Source organism: Triticum aestivum, chromosome 1A, assembly GCF_018294505.1.
Source record: "Triticum aestivum cultivar Chinese Spring chromosome 1A, IWGSC CS RefSeq v2.1, whole genome shotgun sequence".
NCBI lineage: Eukaryota > Viridiplantae > Streptophyta > Magnoliopsida > Poales > Poaceae > Triticum > Triticum aestivum.
This window is the reverse complement of record NC_057794.1, coordinates 588,697,036-588,711,136: the sequence shown is the minus strand read 5'-3', so window position 1 is coordinate 588,711,136 and position 14,101 is coordinate 588,697,036.

Sequence of the window (14,101 nt, the reverse complement as noted above, 5' to 3'; positions counted from 1 at the left end):
TGCAAAGAAATCTCAACGGGTATCAATTTACTCAAGTCAAGTCTTTTATACAAAGAAAAGGGCATGACACTAACACTAGCTCCCAAATCACATAAAGAAGTTTTAACATAGTTCCTTTTCATAGAGCGTTATATAGCAGGTATCCCTGGATCTCCTAGATTTTTAGGAAAATTACATTTGAAAGAATAATTGGCAAGCATAGTAGAAATTTCAGCCTCAGGAATTTTTCTTGTTAGTAACAATATCTTTCATGCATTTAGCATATGGAGGCATTTACATACCACGAGTCAAAAGAACGTGCAAAAATAAATGTCTAAGCAATTCAACAAAATGATGAAAAGATTCTTCATCTTTAGATTCTAAAATCTTACTAGGAAAAGGCATGGGTTTTTGTGCCCATGGTTCTCTTTCTCTACCATGCTTCCTAGCATAGTAGGAATTCTTTTTACTCCTTTCCCCATCGTCGCTATGGTGAGGAAGTGCAACCTAGGTGTTTTGATTCCACTCCTTTTCCCCTTCAAACTTTTTTAGGATAACGCAGCTTTTCAGAACCGTCATATTATCGGTTCTGGCGAGCATCCTGGTCTTGGTGCCTCCTGACTGTATGGATTGGACCCGAGGAGTTGATCTACAAGAGATTCTTGTCATAGCTATTATCATTATACAGTTCCACTACCCGAGGACGCCGATTTTTGAAATCACTTCAGTACTATTGGTAGCAAGAGGACTTTGGCAGTACTTGGGAGAGTATCCATATGTACTGCCATATCTAGTATCGTTGCAAATTTTGAAAGTTGATGTCAACAAGTTTGTGAGATTTTGGTTGTGTGTTGATGGGGGTTGGATACATTTGGAGCGTAGTGTGATATTAGGTTGCTTTTATTCGTGTAATTGGCTCCTTGTACCAATTGATCCAGACTACATAACCTGAATTTCGGAAGCTTTTTTGTTGGAACTATAGTATTACCTAGGCTTATTGATGAGTGATATTTTTACACTCATTCACCCTTAGTTTAAACCGAGATATTTCATTTAAATTGATATATTCACTCCGATATTGCTACTAATGACTAAGGAATTCAAATGATTCCACAAATCCTCTCTTTGATGTGTTTGCACAGGAAATGGGCTAAAATGGGAAGAAATCACGTCAGAACATGGAAAGGAATGAAAATGAAGACAGAAAACATCACTAGGAGGAGCACCAGCGGCCACTAACCAAAAGACGGTGTTGCATATGAGCGCAAGCGCCCGTATGACCACCCATATGGCATGGATTCCGAGGCATCTCATCCACCTGAACAACTTTTATAAAGGGGACCAAGCCAAAATGTCGACATGGGAGCATCGAGCGAAGCCAGAACAGAACCATCTTCATCCTCTCTCACAAGCCCTAGCCGCCGCCATTTCCATCTCCATAGTGATAACCCACAAGTATAGGGGATCAGTTGTAGCTTTTCTCGATAAATAAGAGTGTCAAACTCAATGAGGAGCTAAAGGTAGAACAAATATTCCCTCAAGTTCTATCGACCACCGATACAACTCTATGCACGCTTAACGTTCGGTTTACGTAGAACAAGAAGTACTTTGTAGGTGTGGTAAGATAGGTTTGCACGATAATAAAGAGCACGTAAATAAAAACGCGGGGCTGTTTAGATAAAGAAACAATTATGTTATTTTAACGAGTGTGGAAAAGTGGTGGTAGGAGTTGCGGAATTGCCCCTAATCAATTGACTATGTTACTAGACCGATAGCAAGTTTGATGTGGGAGAGGCCACGGCTAGCACGTCATCCCTTACTTGGAATTCTATGCACTTATGATTGTAACTATTAGCAAGCATCCACAACTATTAACGTTCATTAAGGTAAAATCCAACCATAGCATTAAGATATATTGGTCCCCCTTCAATCGAGTATGCAGGAATTTCTATGATAGGCTGAAGCTGCTATCACCCTTGCCCTCCAATTCATAGTCCTATCAACATACAAGTAACCCTATGGTGTGATCCACACGCGCGCTCATATGATGGGCACCAAAGAATAGCAACATAACCACAAGCAAGTTAAACCAATCATAGCAATTCACCAATCACCGATAGGACAACAAAAATCTACTCAGACATCATAGGATGGAAACACATCATTGGATAATAATATGAAGCATAAAGCACCATGTTCAAGTAGAGGATACAACGGGTTGCGGGAGAGTGGACCGCTGAATATAGATGGGGGAAGGTGATGAAGGTGTTGGGGAATATGATGGAGGTGTTGGTGTAGATCGCCGTCACACGTTAGTTTAATAAAAATAAATCTACTGTAGTGAACAAAGTACCACTATAGTTTAATAAAAATAAATCACCACTTTAAGTACTGTTGTGAACTCATTCCGAATTCATATTAGCATTATATCTACTGTAGTCCAACTTCACCATGGTTCGTACCCCCCGATACTACCCATAGATTCATCAAAATAAGGTAACAATGCATAGGAAGCAGAATCTGTTAAAAACAGAACAATCTCTAGTAATCTGAACATCTACCATACTTCTGTAAATCCAAAATTCTGAAAAATTAGGACAAAATAATTTGTATAGCAGTAATGTGTAAAAATTTCAGCAACTTTTGACATTCCAGTAAAAAAATGTAAATTCATGCGCTACAACCAAAGTTTCTATTTTTCCACTGCACATACCAAACAAGCAATCTAGTCATCCTAAAGGAAAATCTTGGCACATTAATTTTATAATACAATGGATTTGTACAAGGGGATAATTATTTGTGTTGAAAAGTTTCTGTAATTCAAGATTTACAAAGTTTCCATGGGCATGAACAAAGTTCAAGGAGCTTCCCCACTTCAACGGTGCTCATCTTTCTTACTTTCAGTTTCCTTTTTGAAAAGTTTTAGGTTCCCCTCTATATTTTTTTATTTTTAAACTTTATAAAATCACTCAACAGAATAAAATGACTTTCTAAAACTTCCGGGTTGTCTCCCTAGCAGCGCTTTCTTTAAAGCCATTAAGCTACGCATAAAGTGCTCAAGTAATTGATCCACTCGGATCCCAAGGTATATCAAAGCTAATTTTAATTAAAAATGATTTGTAATTTAGTAGTGAGCACAAATCAACATATATCATGCAATGATGAAGTCTAACTCTCTTCCTATGCATCGGCGTGTCATAAAGGAACAATTTATGAACACAAAGTAAAGGCCAATACGTAGCATAAGGTGTTTCTTGCAATTCTATCGTATTGGAAAAATGGAGAGGTGGAGATGTAGTTCCTCTCTCATAATAATTGCAAGTAGGAGCAGCAAGCACATGCATATTATATTCATCAAAATCATCACGTGTAGTAGTAAAACGCAACCCATCAATATAATCCTTAATAAGCGCAAACTTCTCCGGTATAGTGTAGTTGGGACAATTCAAAAAGATAATAGGACTATCATGTGTGGGTGCAATAGCAACAATTTCTTTCATAACATAAGGAACTATAGCAAGTTCATCTCCACAAGCATCATTCATATTGGCATCATGGCCACAAGCATAGCAAGCATCAAGTTCATCAAAAAGGGATATTTCAAATGAATCAATGGGGTCATAGCAATTATCATAGCAATCATCCTTCGGTATGCACGAAGGGAAGTTAAACAATGTATGAGTTGAAGAGTTACTCTCACTAGAAGGTGGGCACGGGTAGCTAATCCTCTCTTTGTCCTTTTGTTCTTCGCTCTCCTCGTCATCTTTTTCATCTAATGAGCTCACAGTGTCAACAATTTCTTCTTCCATAGTTTCCTGCAAAATATTAGTCTCTTCTTGGACAGCGGAGACTTCCTCAAGAAATGCATCAATATCAACATTGTATTCATAGTTCTCATAGCAATATTTAAGTATAGCATAATTTCAGGTCTGTAAACAACATCATCATAGTTTTCACACTTTTCAAATAAAGATTCAATTTCATAAGCACCCTTAAAAGCATCGAATTCTTTTATTTGTTCCACATCATAGTAATCATATGTACCATTAGCATAAGAAGCCAAGGTTTCATTATCATTAATTTTGCATGAAAAGGGAAGGTGTGGAGCCTTCATCCTAGAGCAACAAGTATAATCATATCTCAAGCATAAATTCCGAGCATACCAATGCAACATATAAATTTGATCCCATATGAGTTTCCCTTTTTGAGTCAAGCGATAGTCCCTAAAGTATTCACGTTGATCCAATGTGTATCCCATTATCAAGTTGAATGGGGTTTTCTCAGGATTATCAAAGTAGTGTTTAATATTTTTCACATAACGAGCATCGAGGGTTTTAGGAGGTTCCCCATCGCCATGAGTAGCAAGTACACCTAATTTGTTTTGCATTTCGTGTTCCATGTCCATAACTAAAGATAGAGAACAACTTAGAACAGCAAATAAAATCAACTTAGTGATAAAGCAAACAAGCACACACGAGAATATTCACCCCACGCTATTGCTCCTCGGCAACGGCGCCAGAAAAAGGTCTTGATAACCCACAAGTATAGGGGATCAGTTTTAGTCTTTCTCGATAAATAGGAGTGTCGAACCCAATGAGGAGCTAAAGGTAGAACAAATATTCCCTCAAGTTCTATTGACCACCGATACAATTCTGCACGCTTAACGTTCGCTTTACCTAGCACAAGAAGTACTTTGTAGGTGTGGTAAGATGGGTTTGCGAGATAATAAAGAGCATGTAAATGAAAACTAGGGGCTGTTTAGATAAAGAAACAATCACGTTAGTTTAACGAGTGTGGAAAAGTGGTGGTAGGAGTTGCGGAATTACCCCTAAGCAGTTGACTATGTTACTAGATTGATAACAAGTTTTATGTGGGACAGGCCACTGCTAGCATGTCATCCCTTACTTGGAATTCTATGCACTTATGATTGGAACTATTAGCAAGCATCCGCAACTACTAACGTTCATTAAGGTAAAACCCAACCATAGCATTAAGATATACTGGCCCCCCTTCAATCCCGTATGCAGCAATTTCTATGCTAGGCTGAAGCTGCTATCACCCTTGCCCTCCAATACATAGTCCTATCAACATAAAACTAACCCTACGGCTCGTAATACCGATCATCACCGAACGTTAAGCGTGCAGACCCTACGGGTTCGAGAACTATGTAGACATGACCGAGACATGTCTTTGGTCAATAACCAATAGCGGAACCTGGATGCTCATATTGGTTCCTACATATTCTACGAAGATCTTTATCAGTCAAACCGCATAACGATATACGTTGTTCCCTTTGTCATCATATGTTACTTGCCCGAGATTCGATCGTCGGTATCTCAATACCTAGTTCAATCTCGTTACCGGCAAGTCTCTTTACTCGTTCCGTAATGCTACATCATGTAACTAACTCATTAGCTACAATGATTGCAAGGCTTATAGTGATGTACATTACCGAGAGGGCCCAGAGATACCTCTCCGATAATCGGAGTGACAAATCCTAATCTTGATCCATGCCAACTCAACAAACACCATTGGAGACACCTGTAGAGCACCTTTATAATCACCCAGTTACGTTGTGACGTTTGGTAGCACACAAAGTGTTCCTCCGGTATTCGGGAGTTGCATGATCTCATAGTCATAGGAACATGTATAGTTATGGAGAAAGCAATAGCAACAAACTAAACGATCATTGTGCTAAGCTAACGGATGGGTCAAGTTAATCACATCATTCTCTAATGATGTGACACTAGTAGAAAAAGGGTCAAACGTGAAGCACATTAGTGCCGGTTTGTATTTGAGCCGGTACTAATGGTACCATTAGTGCCGGTTCGAACGGATTTGCATTAATGCCGGTTCGTGTTGAACCTTTAGTACCGGTTCGTGGCACGAACCGGTACTAAAGGGGTGGTGGCAGGCTGACGTCAGGCCGGGGCCCCACGATCACCTTTAGTACCGGTTCGTGGCACGAACCGGTACTAAAGGTCCCATTTTCAAACTCTACCCCCCCCCCTGTGGATCGCCTTTTCAGTTTTAAAAAAAATAAAAGAAAATAATGGAAATGTCAAAAAAATAAAAGAAAATAAGTTTCTCATGTGATATGTGGTCTAGTTGTTGGCAAATTTTGCAAATGTGAATTTTGACTTTATTTGCAAAATCTCTCTGAAATTTGTAAAAATGGGCATAACTTTTGCATACTAACTCGGATGAAAAAGTTTTTTATATGAAAAATCATCTACTCGAAAAGTTACATCCAAATTTAACTGGGGGAACCCTGTTAAACATTTTCAAAATCCTCAAAAACCTAATAGAAAAAATGTTACGGGCCTTTTAAGATCTAGAGTGAAAAAACTCGAAAAAAATTCAAACAGTGGGCAAACTGTGGTCAAACAATGGTCAAACTAATTATTCTCGAATATTAGTGTTACTAAATAATTATTTTAGTTATTTCAATTTTGGTCAAATCTGGTCAAACTGTGGTCAAACAAACTGTGGTCAAATAATGGTCAAACTAATTATTCAAGAAATATTGGTGTTACTAAATAATTATTGTTTTTTAAAAACAATAGTTTCAAACTCAAACAGTGAAATGTGTCACTTCATGCTCAAGCAAAATTACTGAAGGTTAATAGGATTGACATCTTACTATTGTCAGGAAAACAACAAGTGCAGACTCAGAAACGAAGGAGAATAGAACCTGAAAGTTAAGCGTGCTCGGGCTAGAGTAGTGAGAGGGATGGGTGACCGGTCGGGAAGTTAGATGATTTGGAATGAGTGATCCACACTTGAGCAGTTAAGAGAGGTGATTAAAGACTAAATCATCAAATAATTCAGAAAAATAAAAAATAAAAAAAAACAAAAAAAAATTTCCAAAATTTTCAAAAAAAAATTCAAGAAAAAAACCTTTAGTACCGGTTGGTAACGCCAACCGGTACTAAAGGTCCCCCGTACCAGGGCGCGAGCTCACGCCACGTGGTGGCACTTTAGCGCCGGTTCGTGCCGAACCGGTACTAAAGGGGGGGGGGCTTTAGTGCCGGTTCCATAACCGGCACTAAAGGCCCTTACAAACCGGTACTAATGGTCCGTTTTCTACTAGTGTGATCCCGTTAATCAAATGACAACTCATGTCTATGGTTAGGAAACATAACCATCATTGATTCAACGAGCTAGTCAAGTAGAGGCAAACTAGTGACACTCTGTTTGTCTATGTATTCACACATGTACTAAGTTTCTGGTTAATACAATTCTAGCATGAATAATAAGCATTTATCATGATATAAGGAAATATAAATAACAGCTTTATTATTGCCTCTAGGGCATATTTCCTTCAATCTCCCACTTGCACTAGAGTCAATAATCTAGATTACATTGTAATGATTCTAACACCCATGGAGTCTTGGTGCTGATCATGTTTTGCTCGTGAGAGAGGCTTAGTCAACGGGTCTGCAACATTCAGATCCGTATGTATCTTGCAAATCTCTATGTCTCCCTCCTTGACTTGATCGCGGATGGAATTGAATCGTCTCTTGATGTGCTTGGTTCTCTTGTGAAATCTGGATTCCTTTACCAAGGCAATTGCACCAGTATTGTCACAAAAGATTTTCATTGGACCCGATGCACTAGGTATGACACCTAGATCGGATAAGAACTCCTTCATCCAGACTCCTTCATTTGCTGCTTCTGAAGCAGCTATGTATTTTGCTTCACACGTAGATCCCACCACAACGCTCTGCTTGGAACTGCACCAACTGACAGCTCCACCATTTAATAAAAACACGTATCCAGTTTGTGACTTAGAGTCATCCGGATCAGTGCCAAAGCTTGCATCGACGTAACCGTTTACGACGAGCTCTTTGTCACCTCCATATACGAGAAACATATCCTTAGTCCTTTTCAGGTATTTCAGGGTGTTCTTGACCGTTGTCCAGTGATCCACTCCTGGATTACTTTGGTACCTCCCTACTAAACTTATAGCAAGGCACACATCAGGTCTGGTACACAGCATTGCATACATGATAGAGCCTATGGCTGAAGCATAGGGAACACCTTTCCTTTTCTCTCTATCTTCTGCACTGCTCAGGCATTGAGTCTGACTCAACTTCACACCTTGTAATACAAGCAAGAACCCTTTCTTTGCCTGATCCATTTTGAACTTCTTCAAAACTTTATCAAGGTATGTGCTTTGTGAAAGTCCAATCAAGCATCTTGATCTATCTCTATAGATCTTGATGCCCAATATATAAGCAGCTTCACCAAGATCTTTCATTGATCAAGATGCTTCCGATCAACAATATGTCATCTACATATAATATTAGAAATGCTACGGGAGCTCCCACTCAGAAATGCTTCTTCAAAACTTTATCAAGGTATGTGCTTTGTGAAAGTACAATCAAGCATCTTGATCTATCTCTATAGATCTTGATGCTATTCAAAAATCCAGTATCATTTCCGATCAACAATATGTCATCTACATATAATATCAGAAATACTACGGAACTCCCACTCACTTTCTTGTAAATACAGGCTTCTCCAAAAGTCTGTATAAAACCATATGCTTTGATCACACTATCAAAGCGTATATTCCAACTCCGAGAGGCTTGCACCGGTCCATAAATCGATCGCTGGAGCTTGCACACTTTGTTAGCACCTTTTGGATCGACAAAACCTTCTGGTTGCATCATATACAACTCTTCTGTAAGGTATCCATTAAGGAATGCAGTTTTGACATCCATTTGCCAAATTTCATAATCATAAAATGCGACAATTGCTAACATAATTCGGACGGACTTAAGCATCGCTACGAGTGAGAAGGTCTCATCGTAGTCAACTCCTTGAACTTGTCGAAAACCTTTCGCAACAAGTCGAGCTTTGTAGACAGTAACATTACCGTCAGCGTCAGTCTTCTTCTTGAAGATCCATTTATTCTCTATGGCCTGCCGATCATCGAGCAAGTCAATCAAAGTCCACACATTGTTCTCATACATGGATCCCATCTCAGATTTCATGGCTTCAAGCCATTTTGCGGAATCTGGGCTCATCATTGCTTCCTCATAGTTCGTAGGTTCATCATGGTCAAGTAACATGACTTTTAGAACAGGATTACCGTACCACTCTGGTGCGGATCTTACTCTGGTTGACCTACGAGGTTCGGTAGTAACTTGATCAGAAGTTTCATGATCAACATCATTAGCTTCCTCAGTTACTAGTGTAGGAATCACTGGAACTGGTTTCAGTGATGAACTACTTTCCAATAAGGGAGAAGGTACAATTATCTCGTCAAGTTCTACTTTCCTCCCACTCACTTCTTTCGAGAGAAACTCCTTTCTATAAAGGATCCATTCTTAGCAACGAATATCTTGCCTTCAGATCTGTGATAGAAGGTGTACCGAACAGTCTCCTTTGGGTATCCTATGAAGACACATTTCTCCGATTTGGGTTCGAGCTTATCAGGTTGAAGCTTTTTCACATAAGCATCGCAACCCCAAACTTTAAGAAACGACAACTTGGGTTTCTTGCCAAACCACAGTTCATAAGGTGTCGTCTCGATGGATTTAGATGGTGCCCTATTTAATGTGAATGCAACTGTCTCTAAAGCGTAACCCCAAAATGATAGCGGTAAATCAGTGAGAGACATCATAGATCGCACCATATCTAGTAAAGTACGATTACGACGTTCGGACACACCATTACGCTATGGTGTTCCAGGTGGTGTGAGTTGCGAAACTATTCCGCATTGTTTCAAATGAAGTCCAAACTCATAACTCAAATATTCGCCTCCACGATCAGATCGTCGAAACTTGATTTTCTTGTTACGATGATTTTCGACTTCGCTCTGAATTTTTTTGAACTTTTCAAATGTTTCAGACTTATGTTTCATCAAGTAGATATACCCATATCTACTCAAATCATCTGTGAAGGTGAGAAAATAACGATATCTACCGCGAGCTTCAATGTTCATTGGACCACATACATCAGTATGTATGATTTCCAATAACTCTGTTGCTCGCTCCATTGTTCCGGAGAACAGAGTTTTAGTCATCTTGCCCATGATACATGGTTCACAAGTACCAAGTGATTCATAATCAAGTGATTCCAGAAGTCCATCAGAATGGAGTTTCTTCATGCGCTTTACACCAATATGACCTAAACGGCAGTGCCACAAATAAGTTGCACTATCATTATCAACTCTACATCTTTTGGCTTCAATACTATGAACATGTGTATCACTACTATCAAGATTTAGTAAAAATAGACCAGTCATCAGGGGTGCATGACCATAAAAGATATTACTCATATAAATAGAACAACCATTATTCTCTGATTTAAACGAATAACCGTCTCGCATTAAACAAGATCCAGATATAATGTTCATGCTCAACACTGGCACCAAATAACAATTATTCAGGTCTAAAACTAATCCCGAAGGTAGATGTAGAGGTAGCGTGCCGACGACGATCACATCGATTTTGGAACCATTTCCCACGCGCATCGTCACCTCGTCCTTAGCCAATCTTCGCTTAATCCGTAGCCCCTGTTTCGAGTTGTAAATGTTAGCAACCGAACTAGTATCAAATACCCAGGCACTACTGCGAGCATTAGTAAGGTACACATCAATAACATGTATATCAAATATACCTTTCACTTTGACATCCTTCTTTTCTACCAAATACTTGGGGCAGTTCCGCTTCCAGTGACCAGTTCCTTTGCAGTAGAAGCACTCAGTCTTAGGCTTAGGTCTGACTTGGGTTTCTTCACTTGAGCAGCAACTGGCTTGCTGTTCTTCTTGAAGTTCCCCTTCTTCCCTTTACCCTTTTTCTTGAAACTGGTGGTCTTGTTGACCATCAACACTTGATGCTCCTTCTTGATTTCTACCTCCACGGCCTTTAGCATTGCGAAGTGCTCAGGAATTGTCTTATCCATCCCTTGCATATTATAGTTCATCACGAAGCTCTTGTAGCTTGGTGGCAGTGATTGAAGAACTCTATCAATGACACTATCATCAGGAAGATTAACTCCCAGTTGAGTCAAGTGGTTGTGGTACCCAGACATTCTAAGTATATGTTCACTGACAGAACTATTCTCCTTCATCTTGTAGCTGTAGAACTTATTGGAGACTTCATATCTCTCAATCCGGGGATTTGCTTGAAATATGAACTTCAACTCCTGGAACATCTCATATGCTCCATGACGTTCAAAACATCGTTAAAGTCCCGGTTCTAAGCCGTAAAGCATGGCACACTAAACTATCGAGTAGTCATTGGCTTTACTCTGCCAGACGTATCACATAGCCACCGTCACCACCATAGTCCAATTCCCTCCAGTTCATACTTGTAATTGTGCATCACACAAGGCAGCCATTGTAAGACATATTTGCAAGCAATCAATTTTCAAGATGTGTCCTTCATTGTTTTCTTCTTGCGATCTGATCTCCGTGTGTAAGTAGTTCAATAAGGTATGGGTTGAGGCATAGGCCTTGCAGCCCTCCATATTTGTTGTGGGGATCAATGTAAGGGCTTTGAATTAACATCCGTATGTGTGAAATAAAATTGTTCCATCGATGTCTCTTGTCTTGTTGGGGATCTGCATCCATGCAGGTACCCAGGATCATGGAGATCGAGTAATGGTGAGGCTAAGTGCGGGGAGAACGTGAAGTTTTATTCTGAACACTAGTGATAGAAGGGTTTAGTGTGGGAGCACGGATCCAATCCTTGGGGATTCATGGGGTGTAGTCATTAAACGCTCAAAGCTATTGTATGGTATTTATTATCTTAATTACTGAGGCAACCCCGTGCAACAAATAGGGCCTCTGGTAGGACAACTAATTCTTGATGCAGGACTCATGTCGGTCAAGATATTATTTGGACACACCCCCACTTCTATTCATAACAAGCATATCTCGATGGGTGACTTCCATCGCACAAATTAATAGCATATCTTGTCCCAACACAAATACATGGTTGCAAGCATTAAGACCTCATACCCGTACCTCTTTTTATTATAAGTATTTGAATCACCATTTGCTTGATTGCTTCAGACAAAAGCTGGAATTGATCCTTTAACAAAAGCTTTCTAGAGACCATCGCTTCAAGGGAATCTTCCTCTCGTGTGTTCGATAACCCATGGTACCTCTAGGGAAATAGGTGTGGTATACTTTCCTATTCCTTTACCGGATCACTGAAAGGAGGTATCACATATCCCTCCAACATATGCATGATGTGAGGTTGGGGTTCGACATCTAGTTGTTCATTTGTCCATGGCCTTTCCTACAGAGGATAGTCTCGTGGTGGTTTAGCGAGCCCTTGTAGTCCGCTATGGCTCAGGGGCATTTTGAACGTCATTGTACTATGAAAACCAATGTACGATCAAGCCTACGTGGGTCTCACCACAAAAATGTCGAACAAAATCTCTGTCATGTATTTGCTCTGAGCTCAATTGGCACGCTCAATACTTTGTTTTTTTCAAGTGGCTTCCTAATCAATCGGCGATTCCATTAATCTTTGGAAAGCATTCTTGCAATTTCAGCTTGGATGCTATACTTGATGAGGATTTATGTTGGATCCTTCAAGCCTTACTAATTCAGCTTATTCAACTATCAATCTTCTTAATTGTGGATCTAAACTTCATCTCCATCTTCAGGATGGCCTCCACTACTCGTGGTAATCCGAGTCGAGACGGTGAGGATCCAAATCCTTGTCCGCCACCTCTGCCTCCGGAGGCATGGCAAGCTTTGATGGCAGATACAAATACAAATACAAATACTAAAATGCTCCTCCAGTTGAAGCAAGAAGGAACCAAGGAAACCAAGGAAATTAAGGGCAAGGAACTTCTACAATCAGCCCCAATTTGCAACGTTGAACTAGTTTCTAAGCAATCAGCCCAAGACTTTCAGTTCTTGCCTGGAGCCTATGGACGCAGAAGATTGGCTCGCGGCACGAAGAAGCATTTTGATAGCAGTAATTTCAGGCCAGGGGACTTCATCAGGTTTGCTACCTTCAACCTCAAGGATCAAGCTGCGGATTGGTGGCAACCATACAAAGATTCCAGAGAGGGCCAGGTGATTGATTGAGCGTGTTCTGCAAACACTTCAGAGCGCACTATATTCCCACAAGTGCAGTAGAGGGCATGTGCGAGAAGTTCAGGAATCTCAAGCAAGGCACGTTGGTTGTCTATCAGTATAACTCAGATTTCCAGAGGCTTGCCCACTATGCCAAGCAAGATGTTCCAAATGATGAAAGCAAGATTTATCAGTTCAGGAATGGTCTTAGGGATGATCTGCAAGTTCCCCTTACGCTCTACACCCCAACTGAGTTCTCAATGTTCTACAACTTGGCTCTTAAGCAAGACACAGCTAAGAACAAGATGGAAACTTCAAGGAAGAGGTTCAGGGACTCCACCCCACCTTCTTCGTTCTCTTAGGTTTTTCACAAACAGAAAAATTTCTGGGTTCCAAGTCCTCCTCCATTTCGTCCTCAACAGCACAAGCAACTCAAAGATTGTGGTCCTTCCCACCCTCCCAACCCAGCTTATCAGGAGAGGCCTCGGGCTTTGAGGACAAGAGATCTTCCTCACTCTCGCCCGCCCTCAGATGTGACTTGCCACAAGTGTGGGCAGAAAGGGCCCTATGCAACTAAGTGTACCAACCAGAGGCGCCTTCCACCTCCGCCACTTCTCAGGTCTCCATGCAATGCGATGGTCAGGCATGTCTTAAAACAATACCAAAATTTTTAAAAATGTCGGCGTCTTGAAAAGTGTTTAAATTTTTAAAAAATCTTCAGGCCTTTTATAAAACATTCTTTTTTTAAGAATGCTCACATCTCAAAATTATGTTCACACTTAAAGAAAGATCAAACTTCAAGAACATTCTATACATTTCGAGAACATTTTCTAAAATTAATGAAAATTTATTAAATTCACTTACTTTTTAAAATTATATCCAAAAAATCCGTAACATTAAAAAATTGATTTATCAAGATTTAAAAAAATTCAGTCTGTAAAGGAAACCCAATAGATGTTTTTTTGGATAGAAACCGACCAAGAAAACCTATAGAAACCGGCCCGATAAAAAAAATACTCCATCTGATAAACAATGCTCTTTATTGGGTTATAAAGGATGGCATTTTTGTTT